The 13,117-nt window shown below is 38.0% G+C and overlaps 1 pseudogene across 1 annotated transcript; it reads right to left on the bottom strand.

Annotated features, from left to right (window-relative positions):
• Positions 1-8,694: 8,694 nt before the first annotated feature.
• LOC309808769 (homeobox protein NANOG-like) lies at positions 8,695-9,720 on the bottom strand (annotated as a pseudogene). Its single transcript has one exon. The product of its transcript is annotated as a homeobox protein NANOG-like (transcript).
• Between the last annotated feature and the right edge of the window lie 3,397 nt (positions 9,721-13,117).

Below are 13,117 nucleotides of genomic sequence, written 5' to 3'. Positions count from 1 at the left end.
GAGTTTGTTTTTTCATACTAATTAAGAAATCTAGAATGTGAAGTCTGTTGGCATTTAGTGGATCAGCAACGTCAAGGCCAGCATCTTTGAAATTCTCTTGGCTTTTCCCTCATACTTGAAAGACTGTAACTAAAGCATCAGACTTCACATCAACATTCAAAGCCAAAAAGTGTGTAGAGCTGTGCATTCTCCCATCATCAGAAAAAAAAATCGATGCCTTTCCAAAGCACCAATTAGAATTCCAGTTAGATCCAATTTGCAATAATTTTGTCACATGATTACTCCTAGCTACAAAAGAGGCTGTCAAACTGATTAAATAGTTTTTTCATCTTCTCTGGTAGAGATAATGAGCCAGAGAGAAATGGCTTGAGTATAGTGTTGAGTTACCCAACCATCAGTGTTAGAGTTACTCTTCCACCCTGATTACAATATTTTTTTCCCATATTTTGTCCCCTTAATAAATGGTTTATTTGGTGAGGATAGAGAGTGTCTTTCATCTCTGAACATAAGATTAGTACCTGATGCAGAGTAAGTACTCCGTACCTGTTGATTGAATTGTACTGTGTGGTGCTATCATTCAGTGTCAAGTTGGCTAAGCTGACAGTGCATTTCTAAGAATCCTCTTCCCTGTATGGTCCAGGTGTACTATTGGTGCAAAAGTGAAATTTATGTGAGATTTGGGAAACAGAGTGTGTTGGCAGTTATTACTCTCTGAGGCTGTCGTGGTTAGATGGAGTGAGAGACAGGCATGGAGATGCATGCAAGTTTGAGTTTATCCTTGCTCTTCCCTGCAGTAGAAGACAGATATAGAGGTGCTAGTGAATCTCAGTTTATTCCCTTCCTCTCCTGTCCTGTGTCCTCTCTTTTTCCCAACTGTTAGCTCTGCTGACCAACAGCAACAAGATCGGGAGGAATTACCTTTCCACAGACTTTTCTACCACTTCCCTTTGTAGTCTAACCCCATGGGCTGGACATGCCTGAATTCCAGATCTCCCTGCAAGCTCCACCCTGTCCTCCAGTGCCCCTGTTTCAAGAGAGCTCATTAGTGACTTTCCTCTGTTCCTCCAACTTCCCTCTGAAGCCTATTTTCCCTCAAATTGTATAAACTTTAATTTCTGTAAGAGATTCTTCATTGCAAACTGCTTTCCTGATTTACCCTAATTGATACAGAGAAACTCAGTGACTCTTATTCATGGTTCTTATTTCACCATAACTTATATCACATTTTTCTTGTATTAACAGAGGTGTTAACAGAGGAATTATAAAAGTTATCACATTTTATTTTAGATATTTGCTATACATCTGGGTGTCTGCTTTTGCAACTTCAGAAAGAATTGTGGGAATTATGAAGCACTCCATGAATAATTGCGAAATAATTTTCTTTTAGAGAAGAATCTTTTTTTTTTTAAGGGAACACATTTTTTTTTTTTTTTTTTTTTTTTTGTGGTACGCGGGCCTCTCACTGTTGCGGCCTCTCCCGTTGCGGAGCACAGGCTCTGGACGTGCAGGCTCAGCGGCCATGGCTCACGGGCCCCGCCGCTCCACGGCATGTGGGATCTTCCCGGACTGGGGCACGAACCCGCGTCCCCTGCATCAGCAGTCAGACTCTCAACCACTGAGCCACCAAGGAAGCCCTAAGGGAACTCTTAAGGGAAGTGTCACAACAATTTATTTCATCTCTTAACTCAATATTTCATATAGAATGAGAGGGAATTTGAAATGAAGGTAAGAAATCATTTTGAGTGAATTCTTTTTCTTCAGATAGTGGTTGCAGCATCCTTCACGTCTTAGTGCTTACTTCCCATTAACCATACTCAGAATAGTCCTTCACTTTTTATTTGTGACCCTGTGTGGTTAAACAGTAAAAAGTAGCTGATTGTCAACATTAGCAACATGTTCATTCTCTCTTAATATTTAAAGATACAGACTCTCAGAAAGGAGATGGTAGTCAGGGAGCCCAGTACTATACTTCAATCAATTAAAAACAAAACAAAACAAAACAAAACTCAATGGCTGTAGCCTGCATCTGACATCTTTGGAAAGCACCAAAGGAAGCCTAACCAGTTTTACTTGGAGGAGCCTTTTCAAGATTCAGTGGAGAAGGAAATATATTGGAAAATGAGTACTGGATGCTTGCTATTGTTTTCTGCCTGCAAACACAGGTAAACCCAGAGCATTCTCCCACTCAGATGGAAACTCAACAGGGGAATATAAAAGGCAAAAGTAGGCTTTTTGTTTCCTGGGGTCTGAATAGCCAGAGAACATCATTAATTAATTTCACTTTCAAAGGTGAAATGTGTGTGAAGGGACAAGTGAGTGTAGGGTCAATTTTGCATTTTCCAGGGGACAATACAGAAGCCTAAATATTTGACCCCAGATATTGGTGGAAGGAAGTATTGTCGAGACCCAAAATGAAAAAAAATTTAAAAAGAAATATTCACATGAGGGCTTCCCTGGTGGCGCAGTAGTTGAGGGTCCGCCTGCCGATGCAGGGGACACGGGTTCGTGCCCCGGTCCGGGAAGATCCCACATGCCGTGGAGCGGCTGGGCCCGTGAGCCATGGCCGCTGAGCCTGCGCGTCTGGAGCCTGTGCTCCGCAACGGGAGAGGCCGCAACAGTGAGAGGCCCGCATACCGCAAAAAAAAAAAAAAGAAAGAAATATTCACATGGTTTAAAGAAGTTTAAAAAAAAAAAAGCTAATCTGTGAAATATCTCAATCTTACTTCTATCCTCAGACCCACACCACATCTCCAGCTGCGAACAACGTTTAATTGTTATGTATCCCTCCAGTGTTTCTATGCAAGTATAAGAACATATGAACATATATTCTGTTTCCTCTTGTACATAAAAAAATATCCTACGCTTTGATCTGAATCTTGCTTTTTTCACTTATATCTCATAAAACTTTTCATATATGTAAACAGAGAATTTCATCTTTTTTTCCTACAATGACATAGTATTTCATCTTGTCAATGTACCATAGATCATTTAACCATTCTCCTGTTGATGGAATCTTGGATTGTTTCTAATGTTTTGCTATTACAATACTGGATGAGTAATCTTGCGCACATACCATCTTATACATGTGCAGATGCATCGGTTGAATAAATTCCAAGGAGTGGGATTGCTGAATCAAAAGGTAAAGCATTTCTCATTTAGACAGAAATTGCCAAATTACCTTTGTTAGCCAAATTACCTTTGCGTCGCCTGAGAAAAATGAAATGAGTCTATTTTCCCATAACCTCACCAAAATAGCTGTTGCTAAATTTTGGGATTCTTGTTGATCTGAAAAATGAAATCTGGTACTGAAATTTAGTTTTAATTTGCAGTTCTTTTATCATAAGTGAGATTTAGCAGCTTTGTACATGTTTAAGGGACATTTGTACTTTTTCTATGAGCTCTGTGTTTACATCCCTAGCTCATTTTTCTTTTGGAGGTTATATATTCTTCTTCTCAGCTTCCTGTAGAGCATCTTTTTCTCCTGTGTTATGAGTTGCAAATTTTTTTCCAATTTGTTGATCATCTTTAAACTTTGCCATGTATATATATTATGTGTATATATATTTTACCTTGCAAAACTTTGTACTGTTTAAGTAATCAAATTTACCATTTTTTTCCTTTTGAGTAAGTTAGAATGGGCACCCTCACTCCAAAATTATAGAGAAATCCTCCCATGTAGTCTTCTAAGCTTGTATGGCTCATTTTTTACATTTAAATACTTGTTTAATTTAAAGTTTATACTAATGTGCAATGTGAAACATGGATCCCACGTTATCTTTCATAGCTGTCTGCTCCACAACCCAGTTATTCCATAGACTATTGTCCTATTGATCTATCCAAATACCAGTACTATATTTTAGTAATTTGTTTTAAGACTAATTCTTCCTTGGTATTCCTCCTTCTCCCCCGAGGTTGCTTTCCTAATATTTCTTATTTGTTTTTACATGTGAACTTTAGAATCCCTAGGATACCAAGTGTTATATTATCAACATAGTATTAAAGTGATAAAATAACTGTTTCCAAGTTTCTCCCATGAAGTTTTTGCAGATTTCTTTCATTATTCCTAAGTATTGTATCTTCATCAATAATATTTATTTTTTTTACTTCTATCATTTAACTGTTTTTGTTGTTATTGTTGTTCCTACTTAACAAAGCTGCTGACATCTGCATATTTTTTAACCCCACAAACTTACTGAATTATGTTATCATATAAAGAACTTTTTTCAGTTGATTCTCTTGGGTTTTTCTGGGTATACAATCATGTCATATGCAAATAGTGATCATTTTGCCTTCTTTTAAATTCTTATACTTCTAACTTCTTTCTTTCATAAAATTTTATTGTTTAATATCTTCGTACAATGTTAAGCTATATGTATGGTGGTGGACATTTTTACCTTATTCCTAACTTTAGTGTGTCCTTGTTGAGCATGACACTGGTCCTTTTTTTGAGATATAAATAGTTTATCATACTGAGAAGGATCAATTCATTCCAATCTTATTGACACTTAAAATCAAGAATTGGTGTGGAATTTGAAAAAAATTTTCTAGCATGTAAGCATATGATCATATAATTTATTTCAATACATAGATCTATATAAAACATTATATTAATACATTTCCTAATGTTGACCGAATATTGTATTCCTGTTATAAAACCCAATCAGTCATGATGTATTCATTTTTTAATGGGCTACTGAATTCTATTTGCTAATATTTTGTTTGTGATTTTTTTAATCAATATTTATAGTAATATAAATCCATAATTTTTGCATGTGTTTGCAGTCTTTGTCACATTTTGGTAGCAAGGTAATGCCAACTTTAAAAAGAATTTTTAAATTGCCTTCTTTTTTTATGTCCAATCTGGCTGCTATGGAAGAGATAATAGCATTGGAATGATCTGATCCTTAAAGATGTGATAGAACACTCCTGTGAAGACATATCAGTCTGTTTCTTTTGGTGGCCGGGGGAGTGGATATTTCTTTTACTACTTTTGCTAATATTTTCCCAGTAAAATCAGTCTGTAAACATTATTTCCTAATTCTATTTTTTTTTCTTTTGAAGAAAAAGGAGGTCATGAGGCAAGTGACAATGAAGTATTCGAGAACTGATTATTAATTACCAAATTGAGGAAGAAGGGAGATTTTTTTTTTTTTCGGTACGCGGGCCTCTCACTGTTGTGCCCTCTCCCATTGCGGAGCACAGGCTCTGGACGCGCAGGCTCAGCGGCCATGGCTCATGGGCCCAGCCGCTCCGCGGCATGTGGGATCTTCCCGGACTGGGGCACGAACCCGTGTCCCCTGCATCGGCAGGTGGACTCTCAACCACTGCGCCACCAGGGAAGCCCAGGGAGATTATTTTTTAAGTGATTATAAAGTGCTAGTCCTTTCATTTAATTCTCACTAAAACTCAGATAAATATTACCGTCTCAATTTTACAGGTGAACAAAATGAATTTCTAAGAAGTTATGTAACTTTCTCAAGATCATAAGCAGCAGAACATGATTCCAACTCTTGTCTCTGTGACAACAAAGCCCAGATATTAAGACTGTACTATTTTTCTCTCTTCTGCTTTCCAGAGATGTAATGTATAATGAATGTATAAATTAGGAGATATAATTATTCTATACTATAACTATTAAGATGCTTAAAATCAAATGAATACTCAACAGCTTACATTACCACTCAGGTTGTTGTCTGTATCTGTATTCAATCAGCTCAAAAAACAAGAGGAAAAGGATGCTGAGACCTCCAAAGCATTGAGGGGTCTGATTTGGTAGTGAGAAAAATGGAGCTACCCTTTGCTGGTAATAATGGGACATATTGGTCAAATTGGCCCCATACTGAGTGGCTCTCTAGTAAAATCATCCTGTCACCTCTTTTCTAGCATCATGTTGGGCCAATTCGTAAAGAATTAGTTTAATTAAAAAAAGAATTTTTTTAAATAACAAATGCAGCCAGTAAGCTGTGCTTACTTCTTTAAATAAATTCCAGACTCTTTTGGTGAAAAGAATATAGAATTATTTTATTGCTATCTTGGTGCTGAAGCTCATATGAGAATGGTGAAATATTAATCAAAGGAGTAAGAGCTTCCCCCAAATCTCATATTGGCTTATCCCTTTTCCCCCCTATAACATTTGTACTCCAATCACTCCCAATTTAAAACCCTACTGATCCTAATTCTATAATTATCAGCCTGAAAACTGTTTCTTGTAAGCCTATACTGTCTTGAAGTTTTTCACCATAAAGTCTATGAATTTCAGGTTAATTTATAAGCCCTCAACAGTGTGTTATCAAATTATATAAATCCTAAATAGCAGCTGAAATGAAAGGGATCTGAAAATAACTGAACTTATCTCAGCACAAAGCACGTAGCACACTGAGTTTTCTCCTTATTCTGTGGCTGTCAAGTATCTCAGATTCAGCAGCAGCTTTGCACAATAACCTCAATAATTTCATACAGCATGTGCTTTTCTAAGGCTTTGGAGGAAAATAAATCAATATCAGTGGTTTAGTGAATTAATCTCTATTGTCTCCTCTTCTAATTGGTGGATGTCAGAGAAAATCAAATTAACTTGCTTATTTTTAATTAAATCCATATATCTACTATTTGAATTGACTAAATATGATAAATAACAGCTTTATATCAACACACACAAACAGATACATACCCATATTCTTTTCAGAAGATCATATAATTGCATATTCTGACTGTTTCCCATAACATTCATAAAAGTTGGGTTTATATACCAAAGAGAAACTAGAAGTAAAATTGTCAGTACTTTCCAGAAAGTTAAAATTACGGCTCTCACATAAACACAAAACAAACAACATTAAAAAGCTGTGGACTAAGTGTCCATCGACAGATGAATGGATAAAGAAGATGTGGCACATATATACAATGGAATATTAGCCATAAAAAGAAATGAAGTTCACTTTGTTATAAAGTAGAAACTAACACACCATTGTAAAGCAATTATACTCCAATAAAGATGTTAAAAAAAAGAAAGAAAAAAATTGAGTTATTTGTAGTGAGGCGAATGGACCTAGAGTCTGTCTTACAGAGTGAAATAAATCAGAAAGAGAAAAACAAATACCATACGCTAACACATATATATGGAATCTAAAAAAAAAAAAAGGATCTGATGAACCCTAGGGCCAGGACAGGAATAAAGATGCAGACGTAGAGGGCTTCCCTGGTGGCGCAGTGGTTGAGAGTCTGCCGCCGATGCAGGGGACACGGGTTCGTGCCCCGGTCCAGGAGGACCCCACATGCTGTGGAGTAGCTGGGCCCGTGAGCCATGGCCGCTGGGCCTGCACGTCCGGGGCCTGTGCTCCACAATGGGAGAGGCCACGGCAGTGAGAGGCCCGCATACCGCAAAAAAAAAAAAAAAAAAAAAAAAAAAGATGCAGACATAGAGAATGGACTTGAGAACGCAGGGCGGGAGAAGGGTAATCTGGGACGAAGTGAGAAAGTAGCATTGAAATATATATACTACCAAATGTAAAATAGGTAGCTAGTGGAAAGCAGCTGCATTGCACAGGGAGATCAGCTCAGTGCTTTGTTTTTTTTGTTGTTTTTTTTCTTTTTTCTTTTTGCGTTACGTGGGCCTCTCACTGTTGTGGCCTCTCCCGTTGCGGAGCACAGGCTCCGGACGCGCAGGCTCAATGGCCATGGCTCACGGGCCCAGCCGCTCCGCGGCATGTGGGATCTTCCCAGACCGGGGCACGAACCTGCGTCACCTGCATCGGCAGGCGGACTCTCAACCACTGCGCCACCAGGGAAGCCCAGCTCACTGCTTTGTGACCACCTAGAGGGGTGGGATAGGGAGGGTGGGAGGGAAGTGCAAGAGGGAGGGGATATGGGGATATATGTATACATATAGCTGATTCACTTTGTTATACAGCAGAAACTAACACAACATTGTAAAGCAATTATACTCCAATAAAGATGTTTAAAAAATTTATGGAGATATCACTACATAACTACCAGAAAGAATAAAATAGAGAAAACCTGACAATATTAATTGCTGGTAAGGATTGCTGGTAAGCAGCAGGAATGCATCGCAGTTCGGAGTGCAAATGGTATAGCCAGTTTGGAAGATAGCTGGGCAGTTTCTTACAAAATTAAGCATACTCTTTTTTTTTTTTAATGGGTAATTTTTTTTATTGGTACTTATAAATGAACCAGCCATCTGGTAGTATTATGATGTGTACAAATCAAAACATCTTTCTACAAATACTAGGGTGGTGAAGAAATTAGGGGTTGTAGTAAAATAGCAAAAAGGGATAGAGGAAATCAGTGAAGCACATTGTAGCTTAACCCTTCACCTTAACAACTGAGGTTCTAAACAAGTAAAGCCTCCCCATCCCAGAAAATATGAACAAACCTTCATCACACATCTTGGTACTTTTCCTCCCTATTCTTGAGGTTAGGTTTTAGATCCTAAAGATATCCAAAAAATAGTATTATAACCTAGTTATCTATAGCCGCCAGTCATCTTTTATCATGTTGTCTGTAGAAGCCAATGTTTCTGAAACCTCTTTGATTAGACACCAATCATACACCCCCAAATTGACACAAAAGGCACAATGAAAAGCAGCTTATCAAGGCAGAGAGATACGTAATTGTAAAAGAAAAATTCTAGGGGAGTAATACAGTTATGGCTCAAATTGAGATTGAATAATACAGCCATCATTACAAATCTTCAGGCTGTATGTTCAGAGAGTAATTTGAGAATAAATCCATGATTTGCTGTTGGGAATTGAAATACTTAGCAGTTTGCTGTATTATCTTATAGCTTTCCCCAGCAGTTTCCAAGGTGGCCTCCAAATCACTGACAGGAGAATTTTGCTGGAACAGGATCTGGGGCTGCAGGAATTCCTCAACATAGTTGTTGAATTGACTGTTCCAAGTCTAGTTATTCCAGGCTTGGGGGCACCAGGTCTGACTGTTCCAAGGGTGGTTGCTCCAGGATTGACTGTTCCAGCTCTGGTTGCTCCAAGTTGGGTTATTCCAGGTCTGGTTATCCCACATGGGCAGGTTTCCACAAGAGTTCACCAGGCATCCTTGGTGGTAGGAATAGAAGCCTGGGTATTCTGTAGTTGCTGGGCCCTGAGTCACACAATGTTGCTATTCCTTGGCCAGTTATTTTTCTGCCACCTCTTATGTTTCATTCTCTGGTTCTGGAACCAGGTCTTAACCTGTTTATAGCTAAGGTTCAGGATGTTGGAAAGTTCTTGCATTTGCTGGAGGCTGAGGTATTTCTGCCTCTGAAATGTATCACTGAGCACACACAGCTGGGTCTGAGAGAACACGCTTCTGGTCTTCTGTTTCTTGACCAGGACCTTCTCTTCCTTCTTCTCTGTGCTCTTGTCTGCAGCCGTGGCCAGTAGTTTTACTCTGGGGCTTGTGGAAGAATCAGACTGTCCAGTCTCCATGTTGTGGGTCTCAGCAGATGACATTTGCAAGGACACATAATTTTCTTCAGGCCCATAAATCTCAGGCATTGGTGAAGATTCCCTATAATTGGGTGCTTCAGGGCCACGCAGGCTTTGGGGACAAGCTGGGTCCACACTCATGTTGTTGAATTGAAGGAGAGGGAGAAAACCAAAGGGCTAGATAGATGGTAGGAAAAGTCCAGGCTTAAGAATCTAGGTAGAAGAGCTTAGAGAAAGGTGAAGATCTCCAGGTGTAAAAGTATTAAAAATATGGGATGAAGGGAAGTCACCTGTGTGATAACAGAAGCCTACCAGCCCAATGTAGGAAAATGACCCAAACTAAGCATACCCTTACCATACCATTCCAGTAATTGTGCTTGTTGATATTTACCCAACTAATTTTAAAATGTGTGTCTACATGAAAGCCTGCTTGGAAATGTTTATAGTTGCTTTATTAATAATTGCCAGAAAATGGAGGCACCCAAGATCTTCTTGAATAGGTAAATGAATAAACAAACTGTAGCCCAGTCACCCAATGGAATATTATTCATCAATAAAAAGAAATGAGCTATCAAGCCATGTAAGACATCGGTGAATCATAAATGCCTATTGCTAATGGGAGTCAGCCAGCCTGAAAAGACTATATACTGATTCATTTATATGACATTCTGGAAAAAGCAAAAATATAGAGATAATAAACAGATTAGTAGTTGCCAGGAGTTTGTGGTTCGTGTATGTGTGTGTCTGGTGGGTGTGTATGTGTGTGTGGTGGGGAGGTGTTACAGAGTGGAGGCACAAGAGATTTTTTTAGTGTTGTGAAACTATTCCATATGATACTGTGACGGTACATGCTACACATTTGTCAAAATCCATGAAACTTTACAGCACAAAGAATGAACTTTAATGTATACAACTTAAAAAATATTATTTAGAAGGCTGAGGGTTCCAAGAATAGAATGCAGAATCGAATTGGGTTACAAATGTATGAAACAACCTCACTGACAGGAGTGCGGGTAAAAGGTGCTGACCTAACCCTGAAAATAAGTGGAGTCTGAAATTCTAAATGCCGAAGCAACAGTACATACACTCCACACTTTAGTCGAGAAAGTTGTTTCCCCTGGGGATATAGGTTAACAATTCTGAAATCACTACACCTGTATGCTAGAAATGAATGATAAAGGCAATAGATGGTATGGTAGGAACAAGTTTTCCTGGTGTTGGAGTGTAATCTAAGAAAGTTTTCATAGAAGTAATATTTGATTCCATCCTGAAAGAACATACAGAATTGCAGCAACAAGAGAAAGAAGAAAGGACATTTCAGTGAGAGGGAATAGTTTCAGCCTGTTGTCCTCAAACTTTTAGGTCTCAGAAACCCTTTACATTTAGCACCAAAAGGGCTTCTTAAAAAATATGTATTATATTGATTGATATTTTACTATTATGAATTAAAACTGCTGTGATTTTGACATATAATATATGAATTCCTTTTAAAATAAAGTAATAAACCTATTCATTATATGTAGACTTGAACTTTCATGCCCCATTGAGGGTGAGTGTGGCAGCAAGACTTGCTTTCACCAAGGAAATGTAAGCAAAAGAGACAGGTGCCGTTAGAATTGGAATATTTTAAAAACTAGTGACAATTTCCCGTACTGTCTCTTTTCCATTACCACTGCCATGAGCAACATTTAAAATGGTGGCTGCTTCCACAGCCTGCAAGGAGATCTAGAACACTTGCCCTAGTCGAGTCATGAGAGACACAAAACATGTACAATACATAAACCTCTGTTGTTAAAAGCCAATGAAATTTGAGGGGAAGCGGGTTGTTCGTTACCATCACATAATGTAGCCTATCCATTCAAAATAAAATGAATCATCTGGCTGTTACAGACACAAACCACTTCTCTGGCAGCTTAAATGGGGATATATATATGTGTATAGCTGATTCACTTTGTTATAAAACAGAAAGTAATATACCATTGTAAAGCAATTATACTCCAATAAAGATGCTTAAAAAAAACTTAATTTAGTCTCTAACACAAAGTCTTTTCTGTAACCATCATTTTTATAGGAGGGAAGGGTTTATCATTTTCTGATTATCATGGGACAGCACATTTATCCAGCATCTAACATTTCAGGAAGATGCCTTCACATGCATCTTGTTATATATCTTTTAAGTAGAAATTATTATTTCTATCTTACAGATGTTGGAACTAAAGATTAAGAGTTTTGTAAAATACACAGATTGCACGACCAGTAAATAATAGACTCTCAACTTGAGTCAAGTTCTGACTTTGATGTATATACTCTTCCCATATGCTGTGATTCCTTTAGTTAATCTAACGACAAAAAATTGACTATTATCCTCTAAGGGAAGTTTCTTATTATCTTTATTTTCTATAAAAGGTTAAGAATCTCATTTAACCAATTTCCTGGATCTTCTGAAACCAGTTTTTTTTTTTTTCGGTATGTGGGCCTCTCACTGTTGTGGCCTCTCCTGTTGTGGAGCACAGGCTCCGGACGCGCAGGCTCAACGGCCATGGCTCACAGGCCTAGCTGCTCCGCGGCATGTGGGATCTTCCTGGACCGGGGCACGAACCTGTGTTCCCTGCAGCGGCAGGCAGACTCTCAACCACTGCGCCACCAGGGAAGCCCTGAAACCAGTTTTTAAATAAAGGTGATCTTTTGTTCTATGTTCTGAAAAGGAGTTCCTTTTTAAATTCTTCTGCCCTAGGTAACTGAGTTTATACAAAACAGTAGTTCCAGATAAATTACAAGAGAAACTGGTCTTCTTGTCTAATGGAAAATGCAATGCAGAGGGGGAAAAAAAAGAGGAGATGCAGGGCTATTTTCTTTTGTCACTCAACAAGATAGACTTTTCACCCATTTAGGGAAAAATAAGGAGACAATTATAACCATGTCAATCACTTTCCTAGTCTTTCAACCAGTGTAAAAAGATTGTGGAAGTTTAAATTTAAAAACTAAAAAACAATTATTTGTAAATTTTACTTTTGTCATTTCCTGGATGGACACTTGTATTACTCAGATAAACTCTGGTTACATTTTCCTACTTATACAATCAAGAAAATGGTACCCCTATAAAAAGATTATAGCAAAGTTTGTTTTTCTTAATTTCATAAAATAACTAGCACAGAGTTTGCCATAATGGTGATTACATTTTATTTCCTCCAGATTCCCCATTAAAAAGAACCACAATACTTATTCTGAAAAGCTCCAGTTAAACAAAACCTTTAAACATAAAGGTCTCAAAATATATGCTCTGTTTCATTTGGAATGAACAGACAGCAGAAAGTGGCTTCATCCATTTCACTGATCACATGTATCAGAGCAGAGGATTCTGTGAGTAATTTGGCTGTGAGGGTCTTTAGTCACCTTCAAAGGGACCAAAACAGCCAGACTTGTTGTTCAATTTATTTCCTAAATCTAGAGAAAGGCTTAGCTAAAGGAATGTGAGCAATTTATTTACCTTTACCTTCAGTTGCTAGTGCTCTGGGCAATAATCATAGAAAATGTAGACACAGCTGAAAGCTCACAGAAGCTTCCAATGCTGAAGTCACATAGTCCAAGGTAAATTGCTTACTCATTTGGTGAAAATAAGAGGTAAGATGTGGAATGGCTTTACTTTTTAATAAATGGTATTTATATTTTCTAATTACCAA

The sequence above is a fragment of the Mesoplodon mirus genome (assembly GCF_964341445.2).
Source record: "Mesoplodon mirus genome assembly, chromosome: 7".
NCBI lineage: Eukaryota > Metazoa > Chordata > Mammalia > Artiodactyla > Ziphiidae > Mesoplodon > Mesoplodon mirus.
This window is presented reverse-complemented; position numbering and strand designations above follow the sequence as displayed.